Below are 15,165 nucleotides of genomic sequence, written 5' to 3' on the forward strand. Positions count from 1 at the left end.
CTTTCTGTGGTCCGGTGTCATCTTCTCACTGGTAAAAAGAAAATGGTAGCATCACACACTCCTCAAGGTTGTAAGGATAAAAGTGAATGCAGGAAAACACTTAAAATATTGTCTGCCTACAACATTGCTAAAACTGAGTATATGTTAGACATTGTTATCAATATCATTGTTTCTACTGTTGGTATTTGTCAGCCAGCATCTTGGTTAGTACTGGAAATATAAAAAAGAATGCAATCCATGTCCCTAAGGGAATGTGATTTTAAATGGTGAGACATCAGGGGAATAATCCAGATTCATCACTAATGAAAAAAAAATATTGGCACTAAACCTCAATGCCAGAATAGCACAGTGCTAAAAAATTAATGGGGGTGTACTTAAAGAAGAAGGTCATATTTTTTCTTTCTTACTTTTTAATTTTTAATTTTTATATTAAGTACAGTTTATTCATTTTATATCCCAGTTGTAGCCCTCTTCCTCATTCCCTCCCAATCACACCCTCTCTCCCTCATCTCCTCCCATGGCCCTCTCCAAGTCCACTGATAGGGGAAGTCCTCCTCCCCCTCTATCTGACCCTAATCTATCAAGTCTCATCAGGACTAGCTGCATTGTATTCCTCTGTAGCCTGGTAAGGCTCCTCCCCACTAGGGGACAGGTAATCAAATAGCCAGCCAATGAGTTCATGTCAGAGATAGTTCCCTGTTCCCCTTACTAGGACACCCACTTGGACATTGAGCTTCCGTGGGCTACATCTGTGCAGGGGTCCTTGGTTATCTCCATGCTTGGTCCTTGGTTGGAGTATCCTTCTCAGAACAGATCCCTGGGCCCAGATTTCTTGGTTCTGTTGCTTTCCTTGTAGAGCTCCTGTCCCCTCCAGGTCTTTGTGTCTCTCGTTTCTTTCATAAGATTCCCTGCACTCTGCCCAAAGTTTGACTATGAGTCTCAGCATCAGCTTTGATGCCCTATTGTATAGAGTCTTTCATAGGTACTCTATGATAGGCTCCTGTCCTGTTCCCTATTTTCTCCCTCTTCTGATGTAAATCCCATTTGCCTTTCTGAGTGAGGATTGAGACTCTTACCCAGAGTCCTCCTTCTTGCTTAGCTTCTTTAGGTGTACAGATTTTAGTATGTTTATCCTATATTATATGTCTAATATCCACTTGTAAGTGAATATATACCATGTGTGTCTTTCTGCTTCTGGGATACCTCACTCAAGATGACCTTTTCTCGATCCCACCATTTGTCAGCAAATTTCATTATTTCCTTGCATTTAATTGTTGAGTCGCATTCCATTGTGTAAATGTGCCCAAATTTCTATATCAATGCCTCAGTTGAGGGAAATCTGGGTTGTTTCCTGGTTCTAGCTATTACAAATAAAGCTGCTACAAACATGGTTGACAAATGTCCTTGGTGTGTACTTGGGCATATTTTGAATATATGCCTAAGAGTGGTATAGCTGGTTCTTGAGAAAACAGTATTCCTAATTGTCATAAGGATTGATTTCCAAAGTGGTTCTACGAGTTTACAGTCCCACCAGCAATGGAGTAGGGTTCCTCTTTCTCCATATCAGAAGAGGGCTTTCCAAATACAAATATGCTTCTAACAATGGCAACCATCATTAGCATATTAAGCACACCTGTTCCAAAAGACCTTCCTCTAACATGCCAAAATGCCAAGGTTGCTTTATATTCTAAGTGTTTGTTTTTTCTCTCTCAGTATTATGACAAAGAATCCTAACAAAACTTTTGTGAGTTCCAGTTTTATTTCCAGGAATTCTCAGGTGTTCTGTCTTGCTTCTTTTCTTGGGGCAACTGAAGCTCTGAGTTGAATTTTTACAGCATCTGGGGTAGATACTTGCTCTAGGTTAGTTAAATAAATCCTGGTCTCTGTGTGGTGATTTGGTTATACAGTTGTTTAGGAATAGCCAGTGCTTAACTAAAAGATACATAAATAGTATTAATACATCCACAGCAAATGACACTCAACTAATCTAAGTATCTATATCCTTGAAATCATACTTTAACATAATTTGGTGGGGGAAATAAGCTCCCAGTGATGCAACATAAACATAAAACTTAAAAACTCCCAGGTCAATTACTGTCTCTATAAGACAGACCCGGGAAGGGGCTACAGCAGGAATACAAAATGAATAAATTGTAATGAATAATAAATAAACAAAAAGGAAAGAAAAATAAATGACAAATATATCAAATGATCAGTGTTTTCATAAGGATTAGCTGATACAATCAGGATATACATGAAAACATGGGCATATGAATACTGAAGTTACTTGTAGATTATATGTGTCTCTTGTTCCTCTTTACCAAGGTTGAATTGCAGGTTCTGCTTCTGGTTCCCTTCAAGGTCACTGTATTATTGGAATTAATGAGGTTTATGATGAATCAATCATAAGCAATGTTTTATGAATTATACTTGGTTCAAATCTAATTTATAACCTATAGCAAATAATACTTGGTACCTTGCACTGAATCAAATAAACTACTATCAACAAAACATTTTGTACTTTAAAACCTAAATCATGTTATTTTACATTAAAAGCCCAGCTTCAACATCTCTTTTATAAGATGATTTTATCACATCAAAGGAAAGTCAATTTTAAGCTGTGCACTATCCATTACAATGCCATCTCACAACATTTACCTATAAACAAATTTGAGTAGGATGTGAATTAAACTATGGTATTTTCAGCTATGTCCTGGAGTTTATCATGATTTTGTCAATAGGCCGTTCTTCCCTCCTTATGCATTCCATAAACTGATAACCTAGTGCATTCAGAAGAGTGGTTGAGGGGGAAATGCTTTAAAGCTCAGTCTTGTAGAATTGACACAGGCTAAGCATAGATGTTACAATTAACTTAGGAAACAGGACATAGATAGATTAATTCAGGTCATCAAAAATAGCCCACTATGTATGTATGTGTGTGTGTGTATACATATTCTTAATGATTTTCAATAAAGATGGAACACGAAACTCCTTAACCAATCTGAATCTTAATAATGAGAATCTCAGCTACATCCCCTGCATCTCTCTCTCTCTCTGACACACACACACACACACACACACACACACCACTACAGAACTTCTACATTTTATTTATTTTGTGTGTTTCAAATTATATTTTTATTGACTGATAATTACTAAACATATTTTTATCATACTACTGCCCTCTCCCCTTCCTCCACCAATTTCCACCCTCACCATTCTTGTCAGTTTAACTACACCTGGAATTTACTATAACCCAAATGGCTGGGCATAACGGGGAGGGATTTCTTTCCATTAATCAAATCATTTGAATTGGGAATAACTACTTCTAATCCGAAGTTTTGAAATGTGAAGCTCCACCTTTCATCTGGCCCACACTTTCTGCTGGCAGCCTATATAACACAAATGGGAGAAGGAAGCTCTTTATTTGCATGCTTGATCTTGTTCTCCCTAGCATGTCCAATCCTTCACTGGCCTGAGAGCTTATTTCTTCTGGATTCTGGCAATGTACTTCAGTCCAACTAAGACATCCAGTTCAAGGTCTGAACACTGACTGGATTCTTGAGTTTTCAATTGTTCAACCATTGTTGAATTAGCTGGACAACAGCCTGTAAGCAGTTCTAATAAATCACCTTTCTACACACGCACACACAAACCATTCTATAATTTATGCTCATCTACAAAACCCTTACTAATATGCCACTCAAATTTGTACCTTCTTTTTATCCATCCTGTTCTAATTTTGTTTTATAAATATGCTGCTGTATGGCAATGCCATAGAGAATGGTCAATCAAACAGGAGTCACACCTTTAAAGAAAACTGACATTCCTTCTCATCTTGTGGTGAGACATCCTATGCATCTCCCGCGTCTATTCTGGAATTTTGCCTGATTTGAGCTTATGCAACTCTTATACATACTCTTACAATCACTGTGAATTCATCTGTGTGATATGTTGTAAAAAAGAAATGCTTTTTCGTGGTAAACCTGAACATAAACAGGGTAAAACGTGTTTCCAATACTTCTTCCTCTACACAATATTTCTGACCCTCTTTCATGGCAATCTCTGAACATTGGCAAAAGGTGGGTGAGATGAAGATATATCATTTAGGGCTCATCACTTCATAGACTCTTAGTCTCTGAACATTCAAATTATATAGATTGTTAAGGGTTGTCTACTGAGAGAATTTTCTCTGAACTTGCACAAAACTCAACTTTACATGGATAAAGGACCTCAATTTTAGCCCTATGCCTTGAAACCAATAGAGCAAAAGCTAAGGATTATGAATGAATTTACAGCATGTGAAAGGGTTTTCTGAATTGAAACTTGGTATTTCAGTAAGTAAGACCAGTAGTTGCCAAATGGAAAGTGATAGTTTTACTTCCTTTTCAACTTGACAACATCTCGAATTGCCAATTCAAGTGGCAGGGTGAACCTAGGAGGGAGTTTTCATAATTAAATAACTTGAAATGGGAAGACCCACCTTGAATCTGGATCTTTTGAGATGGGGAGATACACCTTTAATCTGGGCTACACCTTCTGCTGGCAGCCTATATAAAAGAAATGGAAAAAGGGAGCATTTGAGTTTTGCCTACATGCCTCTGTTCTTGCTGGCAAATCTATTCCTTCATTGGCATTAAAACCTACTTCTTCAGGAGTCTAGTATATACTGAAGGCCAGCTAAGACATCCAGTCTCACAGACTGAACAACTGCTGGATTTTTGGACTTTCTGATGGTAGGCAGCAGCTGCTGGGCTCTCAGGCCTTTGGTTTGTAAGCCCCTTTAATAAATCCTCGTGTGTGTGTGTGTGTGTGTGTGTGTGTGTGTGTGTGTGTGTGTAAATTATGTTCCACTAGAGAACTATGAATATTATGTGGAATCACGAGAATTTAAAATGCTTCTAAACAGTAAAAATACACCATTATTTGAGTGAAGTGGTAGACTAAACCATGGGAAAATATTTACCACTTATACTTCTACAGCAATATGTGTGTCAAGGCTGCACAAACTATGCAGACAACTTAACACAGAAAAAAAAAGCCAATTATAAATTGGGATAAAATATAGTAGTATAGCTTTTATTTTTGTGGGACTCTTAACAGTGTGAACAAGCTCTGTCTCTGACTATGTCGCCTGCTTTTGGGACCCTTTCTTCCTATTTCATTGTCTTGTGTAGCCTAAATAGAAGTGGAGGTGCTTAGTCTTATGGCAACTTAATATGCTTTGGCTGGTTCATATCCAGGACAGCTGGCCATTTTCTAAAGAGAAACAGAGGAGGAGTGGATGGGGGGAATGTAGTGAGAAGGGAATGGGAGGAAAAAAGGCATGGGAAACTGTGGTCCACATGTAAAATAGATAAGATTAAAATTAAAAAGAAATTAAATTAAGTTGGGACAAGAAAATAAAGGAAGAGTTCTTAAAGATAAAATGTAAATGACTGAGAAATTTATATTCTTAACGATCAACATACTTAGCTTTCAAGAAAATGCAAATCAAAACTACATTGAGACTCGATCTTATTCAGAATGGATGAAATACATATTTTAAAAGTTATCAGACTATTTTCCATGATTATCTAACTCTAACGATCATGGCAAATTGGAGCATTGTCATTACATTTACCTTTAAAATGTCATATGAAATCCTACTTTTACATGCACATGTATGTACACCCCCACTCTCTATATCTGTCTTTGACTCTCTCTCTCCTCTGTGTGTGTGTGTGTGTGTGTGTCTGTCTGTCTGTCTGTCTTTCTGTCTTTGTGTAGAGAGAGGGAGTGGTGGGGCATTGAGAAAAGAACATGTGTAGGTAAAATATACCAAACCTAATGGTAGAAATTGAACACATTCTCTCCTTCCGCGGCTTAGGAATCATTGTGGCAGAAGAGGCAGAAAGAGTATAAAAGCTAGAGGTGCTAGATGACTACAGGCCAGGTCCACAGTGCCATCTGGACACAAAAGGATGGGTAGATATATGAGGCAGATCCAAGGAAACATTGTCAGAGAAGTAGGAAAATGAGTTGGGGCCTGACTGGTGGGTTATCAAGTTAGTACGGTTTGTAATTGGGACACAGTTTTACTGGGGACACTGGGAGAATGTTCCTGTGTAGAGCCTGCTTCAAAGCTGTGCTACCTAGCCGTTGTTGGTTTCCCTAGTGAAGAGAATGGGGCTGACTCTGGCTTGGATTCTGTGGCCTACATTGTTATTACTTCACCAGGCAACAGGGCAAGAGGATGGGATCACTCCTGATGCAACTTGATATGCTAGGGTGGGTGGGGCTCCTTTTCTCCAAGGAATAGGGATGGGGGATAGTAGAAATAGGGAGGAAGGGTGGGAAAGGGAAGAGAGGAGGGAGGGAGTTAAGACCAGAATGTAAAATGAATAAATAAAAATTAAAATTAAAAAAAAAGAAAAAAACCAGTTATCAGATGCTGACAGGAAATGCTCCTTCACTGATTATGGGACTGCAAATTGGTACAGCCATTATGGAAATTAGTATGGAGATTCACTAAAAGACAGAAATGGATCTTCCATGTGACATAGTTATACCAATTTCATGCAAACACCCAAAGGAATCTGTCTCCTCTTTCAGAGACACTTTTTCATTCATGTTTATAGCTATGAAGTGGAAACAATTTAGATGCCCAAAACTGATGAATGGGTAGTGGAAATGTCTTAAATGTATAAAATGAAAGATTTTTCAGAAATTAAGAAAAATAAAATTATGAAATTTATTGGTAAATGGGTAGATATGGAAACAATTATCTTATGTGAGATAACCCAGACCCAGAAAGAAAACTATTGAATATTTCTTTCATATTTGTATGATAGATTTATATCTTTAGGAATTTACATTAGAAAACTATGCAGAGAACACAGGTAAGGTACTAACAAAGAAGAAATCTGGGATATAAGGGAGAAAAAAGAATAATGAAATAGGAATGATTAAATAAGGTGGGGATGGGAGGGCAGGGTAGAATACGTTGGTGGTAAACTAGCACTGTAGGCCTCTTGAAAACATTATATGGAAATCTACTGTTGTAGAAGACTCATAAGATATCCACACCCACATTTAAAGAATTATGAAAGAAGTGGGAGATAGTAGGACCTGGAGAGGACAGGAGCTCCACAAGGACAGCAAAAGATCCAAATGTCTGGGCACAGGGGTCTTTTCAGAAACTGATACTCCAGCCAAGGACCACTCATGGAGATGGCCTGGAACCCCTGCACAGGGGGAGCCTATGGCAGTTCAATGTCTAAGTGGGTTCCATAGTAATGGGGACAGGGACTGTCTCTGACATGAATTGATTGGCCTGCTCTTTGATCACCTCCCTTTGAGGGGGAGAAGAATTACCAGGCCACAGAAGAAGACAATGCAGCCACTCCTGATGAGACCTCATAGATTAGGATCAGAAGGAAGGGGAGGAGGACCTCCCTTATCAGTGGATTGGGAGATGGACAGGGGTGGGGAAGAGGGAGGGTGGAATTGGGAGGGGAGAAGAGAGGGAGGTACAGGGGAGATACAAAGTGAATAAACTGTAATGAATAAAAGTAAAAATAATTAAAAATATATAAGAAAAAAAGGAATAAATTTTAAACATTTTCTATTTAGTAGGGGTACAATGCCCCTTCTAAACAAAATAGACTGAGAAATAAAAACTCTAGGACCAGTAATGGATATTATTTTCTTTTATATCTGTTTGCCAGTAAGGTCCCCTTGACCACCAAACGTTACAGGTTACTGTCATTTCTCTTGGTTATATCTCAGAATATGATGATAAAACAGTAGTGTTGAAGATATCTCATGATTAATTTATAAAACATGGAGAAATCAAACTGGTACTGAACTAGAAGATTCATTCCTGCCCTCAGTGCCAGAAGGTTAGCTATGCATGGTACCGAAGGAGGAAAGTAATCACCAGTTTGAGGCAGCTGCGAAACCCACAAGCTACACTAACAACTACCCTGATACTGTACTCCCAGTGTACAACAGTGGCACAAATGCTATGGGAATAACTAACATCCACAAGAAGAAAGTTATATGTAGCACTATTACTATGTGACCCTGACTAAAACGCTCAATCCCCATCCTGAAAGGCAAAGAGGTTGGACATCAGAAGAAGAAGAAAACAGGAAACAACCTAGGAACCTGCCACAGAGGGCCTCTGAAAGGCTCTGCCCTGCAGACTATCAAAGCAGACGCTGAGACTTTATGGCCAACTGTTGGGCAGTGTGCATGGAATCTTATGTAAGAAGTGGGAAATAGTAAGAGCTGGAGAGGATGGGGACTCCACAAGGAGAGCAACAGATCCAGAAAATTTGCACACAGGAAACTTCCCAGAGACTCATACTCCAACCAAGGACTATTCATGGAGATAACCTAGAACCCCTGCACAGTTGTAGCACATGATAGTTCAATGTCCAAGTGGGTTACATAGCAATGGGAAGAGGGACTGCCTCTGACATAATCTGATTGGCCTGCTCTTTTATCACCTCCCCCTGAGGGGGGAGCAGCCTTACCAGGCCACAGAAGATGACAATGAAGCCACTCCTGATGTGATCTGATAGACTAAGATCAGAAGGAAGGAGAAGAGGACCTCCCCTATCAGTGAACTTGGGGAGGGGCATACATGAGCAAGGAGGAGGGAGGGTAGGGTCAGGAAGGGAGGGGGAGGGGCTTATGGGGGGATACAAAATGTATAAAGTGTAATTAATAGTAAAAAAAATAAAAAATAATAAAAAAAACAAGAATTAAAGAAAAAAAGTCACAGGCGAGAGGAGAATCTACTTCTATTATTCTGCTAAATGGATAGGCTACGGAACTAACACCTAATGGCTTATCAGTATAACTACATAGTAGCCTATCTTTCACCCTCATCTATTGTTTTTACAGTAGCTCATTACTCTTCTGGGAATATCTCCTCAGCAAATGTTTCATTGGGACTGATAAGAGACTCCAATTATCCTTTTTTTTTTTTTTTTCTTGGTGGTTGGTTGATTGGTTGAGACAGTGTCCTTTAGCACAGGTTAGTTTATAATTCTATGAAGTAATCCATAACTGCATAGATTACCTAGCATTTTGGATTCCCCTGCCTTTATGTTCCTACTCCTGACATTACAGGTGAGCGTCAGCATACCAGATTTATGGAGAGAAAACCCAGGGCTTCCTGAACACTAGGGAAACACTCTTCTGAGAAGTATCCCTAGCCTAGATGCATAAAGGTTTTCCTGGAATGCTCCCACAGGAGGTCTGTACTCTGAGACTAATAAAGTCTCTCACAACACCTTGTTACGCTCATTCATCTCCTCACATTATTATGTTTTAGTGCCCACTAAGTTCCAACTGAAAAAGTATTCCCAAACTGATTTTCCAGTTTGAATTAAGTATGGCCACATCTTTACCACTATATTATTGTCAATGTCAAATACTTTTTTTAGGTGTTGTTCACATTTATCTTAGTAAGAAATAAACTCAGATATTTTAATAGTTTAAGATAGCATTGTTTGAAGAGTATTTGTCATATGAATAGTAGGCTAATTTTTACATTGTAATTGAACATCAGCTGAAATCCAATATACCTACATGTTTTCTATATAGTGTTTTCTAATTCTTTACTCTTTTTGAGGACAATTTGAATTCTATTGAATTCAATAGAATTCACTCCTCAAAAATATTCTGCATTATCTCCCTCTGGAGGAGGATGATCCTGTGTTTACAGTTCAATAGATTTCTGTGTAAGCCAGAGCGGGGCAAAGTTTTCTAAAAATGGCCCCACAGTAAAGATTTTAGCCACTGCAACCAGCCATTGTAGAAACCATGAACTGCACATCGACCATTGCTCATAACTACGCTCTACTTAAATTATTTATGGTCACAGACATTTTATTACATGTAACCATCACATCTTTTAAAATATTATCCCCCTTTCCTTAGCCCAAACATTAAAGAATTGAAAAATATTTCTAGCCTTCAGAGCACCTGGAAAACACTTGGCAAGCCAACCTGTAGACTGTGAACTGGTAGCTCCTTACCTAAATAAACATTAGCTGAATGACTTCTGTTGTGAAAGTCTAGTTAATCCTTGGCATGGGACAAAAGTTAGCCAGTAGATATAAGGAATTTTCCACTGAATAGAATACAAAATCGTTTTCCTCTCATAAATAACAGTGGGTAGATGGAGTTGCATATTCAAATTCTACATTATGTTGCCAGAATACTCCGAAAGGATAAGATACCTGGAGCTGCAACCACAGTGTTCAAAGGGAAGGCAGCCTAACACTGAAACTGGTATACAAAAAAAGGAGAAAAAGTGCAAAGAACTTACTTCTTAGTGGTTGTGATAAACAAGTCACTTAACTAACATAGTAACGGTTCTTCTTCTGAACATTTTAAACCTATCGGACCATTGATCTTTGACTGTCTAGGTTATTGCTGTTCTGGTTTAGTTGGTTTGTTTTGTTTTCCAGGTCATGAGCAACTAAATATATTTTGATATATCTTCTTTCCCTATCAGTCATCTGTATATTACCTGTCTGTCTATCCTCTCCTTCTCCTAAAGTCATCTCATCAAACTAATACCAAAGAAAAGACGAAAAGTTGAAAATTTCTAATTTCTTAAGACATTTTACACATTGAATTTTTCTCATCAAATTAACCACAAAGTACCCTGATTTGTCTGTAAGAAAATTACTTGAGTTTATTCCCACCACAACAAGAAGACTTTCTGCTGAAAAAATATGATCTCTCAACATTTTTTATATTTAAAAAAATGCTAGATGCGAAAAAAGCACAAATTAAATCACACTGTTACCAAATGGAGTTCACCTTTTCAAATCCAATGTTTTAGAAATATTTTCTAATATTATCCCCTCCCCCATTTAAAATTCCAACCCTGCAAAAGAGTTGAGTTTTTTCTCTACTTTCTGCAGGAGTACATCAATACACAGAATTTCAAGGAACATTTTATATATAAATATACCCAGGGCTGACTCTAGGTAAATATAATAAAAACAGTATAGCATTTAAATGGCTTCAATTCGGGGACTTGACCTGTCAAATCAACAGGCAGCTGCTTCTTTGAGCACATCTTTGAAAGTGTTTCTAAAATGATATTTAGATTTTAGAAAGTGTGTTTTACAAGAAGGAATCTGCTTCCACACTTGTGTTTTTAAGAAGTCTTGTCTTACAGCTTTATAATATATAACTAGTGATTTTATGTCACCTTAGAGCACAGTTATATGAATACAAAGAGGGTATAGAGAAAATGCTTTGTTTAAAAGAAATAAGAATGCTCATGTGGTAGCAATCAATATGGTGCCATGCTCTGAAGAATAAAATAAGAACTATTAAAAAGTAAACAAATTCTCTAAATAAGGCAAGTTTTCTGGGCTTTTGAATGTTGTTATAGCTACAATATGGGCTATCAATTCACATATAAAACATAAAATTGTACATGCTGGCTTCTGTATATTAGTACAATTTGATGTAGGGAATATTAAAATGCTGTAAATCAGTCAAAATTGATGTAGGCATAACTAATATTCTAATTTTCAGAAAAGGATTTGAGATTTAATTAAGTCCTTAAGGAAATAGAGATTCATACTAAGGGAGTGTAGTGGCAGAGAAGGTAAAAATGAGATTACTCATAAAAGGAAGAATAAAAAATTAGCCTGACCATGAAAGCAGAGAACTCCTCCGGCAGAAGAGTTAAATTTGGATGGGTAACTTGGTCCATTGAGAGTCGCTGCACTTATGACATAACTGTTCAGATTTGCATCAACAAATATATTTAAGAAAAAAAATGAGACCTTCAAGCATGGTGGGTGATTATGAGAGCATTGGTTTAGAAGGTCCCGCCTTTGTAGAGAACAGAAATAGAAGGGGAAAGTCCAGTTGATGAAAAATAAAAGTGACCTCAGTAATCCATACCTCATATAATTACTTTAAAATTGACTGGGGCTCATTCCAGGCATTGCTCATGATTAGGTGTCCCCCAGATGGCCAGGCCAGAACTGTTTATGGTCTTGGCACCTAAAGTAAACCAATCATTTCAAAAGTCGGTTTCCCTTACCCAATCATGTAATGCCAAGGCTTGGACATGCCCCTTCCCTCCCACCCCTGCCCTGGCTTGCAGCTTTGCCCTTTAAAAACCTTCTTCCCTTAGACTGTACCACTGCATTCCTTCTCTTCAACAGGTATGTTTCTGCAACCAGGGCTCGAGCCTGTATTGAATAACCCTCATGTGTTTTATAGTGGAGTTGATTCCTGGTTGTTTTGGGGGGTCTCACAAACTGGGCATACCAGTAGGTTTATATTAACTAAGACATTTGCATGGTTTTCCCCCAAAGAAAGTAAGCAATTACTGAATTGGCTGAGTTTGGTCACATTTTGCTTTGGAAAGGAGAGCTTGAGATAAGAAAAATTAAATAAATTCTGTTTAGGTTAGACTTTTTGCCATCATGAGCATGCATTTTGTCCAGTTTTCACCCCCAATATATGGTTTTCATAGACCAAATTATTTTAAAGTGTATTTGAGACCAAAAGTTTCTTGTAAGAAGATTTTAGTAAACGTTTAATATGGAGAGCTGCTTGTTTGTCAGACTGCTTTGTTATTGAGCTCTCAGTGAAAAACATGTTTTCACCCTGGCCTTCCCCTGGAGACAGGGATAGGCAGGATGTTTTGCCAAATTCACTTCCTTTTGTTTCTGTGAGGATCACACAGACAAGTGGTCAAGGTAAACAAATTTGACTTCTCTATGAATCCCTTCATTGTACTGAGGTGCCTTGCTCTGACTATGAAAAGGAACTGTGAAATAAACTGGGGTGACAGTTTCTACTGGCAGCCCTCTGGAACTGAAAAAAAAAATTGACTGGGGCTGACATTCAGTTTGATTGTCTGACTGCTGTGTTATGAAGTTTGAAATTAACCTTCTCTAGTTAAAAATCTCAAAAAAAAAAAAAAACATGAATAGAAATTCCACAGAGGAAGGACTGTGCTAGTGTATGAATTATCATCCTATCTGCTGCTCATGTGTACATGGTGAACTGTATGGAAGGGAAAGTAAGCGTGCATTCAGCTTCTGCTCTTTTGTAACCTAGGAATGTATTAAAGTAAACAAGGAAGAATTTCTCATTTCTCTCAGAGGTATTCAGTGAAAGGAAAGCCAGGTTTGGAGTGAAAAAATTTCTGTTGGAGGGTTACTTTACTGTTATTATTCATTCAGTCTTCATGAAAACGACATTTGGTGAGCCGCCTTTTCCTAAGTAGGCGAAATAAAACCTGGTAAGCTTACACTGTGAAGACTGCATGAATTAAACAGCATAGCATACACAGAAACCTACCTCTGTCCCTCTCTTCAGTGCTGGTAACGTGTACCAAGTAGTTCAAGGCAGAATATGTACTTTTTCTTACTTTATCATTTTTTTTTTCTGTATTCACATCATACTGTTTTCCCAATAGTACTCCTTTTTATAATGGTAATTAAAACATTATTATTATTATTATTATTATTATTATTATTTATTACAATTTATTCACTTTGTATCCCAGCTGTATCCCCTCCTCATCTCCTCTTGGCCCCACCCTACATAACCTATCATTTTATTTCTATTTTCCCCTCATTTTCTTTTATTTTTTTTGTATTCACTTTTTGTTCTTGTTGTCACCCATCTCTCTTACCCTCTCAATCCCACTGTCCTTCCATCTCCATCCTTCCTTCCCTTTTCCTCAGAAAAGAGGAACTCCCTTTCTCATCAAGTTGTACCAGGACTGAACTTCTCCTCTTCCCCTATGGCCCGGCAAGGCAATCCACCAGAAGAAAGTGATCAAAAAGCTGGCTAGTGAGTCCATGTCCAATGCAGTCCCCGCTTCCCATACTAGAGGACCCACATGAGGCCTAAGCTGCCCATCTGCTAAATCTGTGTAGGAGGCCTAGATCCAGTTCATGCATGGTCCTTGGTTGATGTTTCAGTCTCAGCAAGACCCTCTGGGCCTTGGTTAGTTGGTTCTGTTGATCTTCTTATGGAGCTGTTGTAACTTCCAGGTCCTATTTTCTTCCCTCCCACTTTTCCTTATAACTCCCTATGCATCTCCGAACGTTTGTTCTGAGTTCAGCATCAGTTTTGAGGGGTTGCTGGGCAGAGCCCCTCAGGAGACAGTTCTATCAGGCTCCTGTCTGCAAGTTTATCAGAGTATTACTCATAGTATCAGAGATTAGCCCTCTCTGATAGGACAGGTCTTTGGTGAGCCAGGCATTGTTTGGGCATTCCCTCAATCTCTGCTCTATCTTTATCCCTGCACATCTTACAGGCAGGGTAAATTTGGAGTCAAAGTTTTTGTGGATGGGAAATCCATCCCTCTTTATTCACAATAGACAGAATCTGGAAACAACCTAGATGTCCCATACCCAAAGAACAGATAAAGAAACTGTGGAACATTTATGTATTGCAATACTACTCGAGTATTAAAAGCAAAGAAATCAAGAAATTTGCAGGCAAATGGATGGAACTTGAAAAGACCAGACCCAGAAACACACCCATGACATGTGCTCACTTATAAGTGGATCTTAGCCATATAGTACAGAATAAGCATACCCTGAAGCACAGTCCCAAAGATGATAAGTAACACAGAGGATCCAAGGGAGGATGAATAAATCTCACTAGGAAGAGGAGATAGAGTAGACAGAGGTAGTGGCTGAAGACAAGGGTCAAGGTAGGAAAGGAGGCACAGAGAGATAATAGGGTGGAGATAGGACCTGTGGAGAGTGATGGAAAGAGGACAGAAGGCCTTGGGGAAATAGAAACTGAGGGTGGGAGTATCTCTGTGACAAGTGGTAGGCTTCTGGGAGAATTTGAGAGGTACTCAAGCAGAGACTTATAGCAGAGGCCACAGAGACTGACAAGAACACACTCTTAACTAGTCTCATTTTCTTTCTCATCCTCATCATTTTTGATTGTAACATACCCCCTCCCCCCAATAGCTTATCAGGTTCTCCAATTTTACAATTGGTCTGTTATATCTAATTCTTCATGAAACATGCATAGTGGATTTTAAATATATTGATATGTTTATGTCATCCTTTAAATGAAATTTTTACTTTGGCCACGTATTCATGGAACAGAATGCAAACTAAATTGGTTTCTAGTCTGTTCTTTGAACTTTTC

The 15,165-nt window shown here is 38.4% G+C and overlaps 1 protein-coding gene across 9 annotated transcripts in view; it reads right to left on the reverse strand.

Moving 5' to 3' along the window:
- Lrrc4c (leucine rich repeat containing 4C) overlaps positions 1-15,165 on the reverse strand; it is a 1,367,614-nt gene that overhangs the window by 7,518 nt on the left and 1,344,931 nt on the right. For 6 of the 9 annotated variants that reach the window (XM_060372132.1, XM_060372131.1, XM_060372124.1 and 3 more), the window contains one exon: positions 4,484-4,550. The exons of the other annotated variants lie outside the window; for them this stretch is intronic. The gene's annotated coding sequence lies outside the window, so the exon portion shown is untranslated. The remainder of the gene's footprint in view (positions 1-4,483; positions 4,551-15,165) is intronic. 9 annotated transcript variants of the gene reach the window in all.

Source organism: Meriones unguiculatus, chromosome 18 (assembly GCF_030254825.1).
Source record: "Meriones unguiculatus strain TT.TT164.6M chromosome 18, Bangor_MerUng_6.1, whole genome shotgun sequence".
NCBI lineage: Eukaryota > Metazoa > Chordata > Mammalia > Rodentia > Muridae > Meriones > Meriones unguiculatus.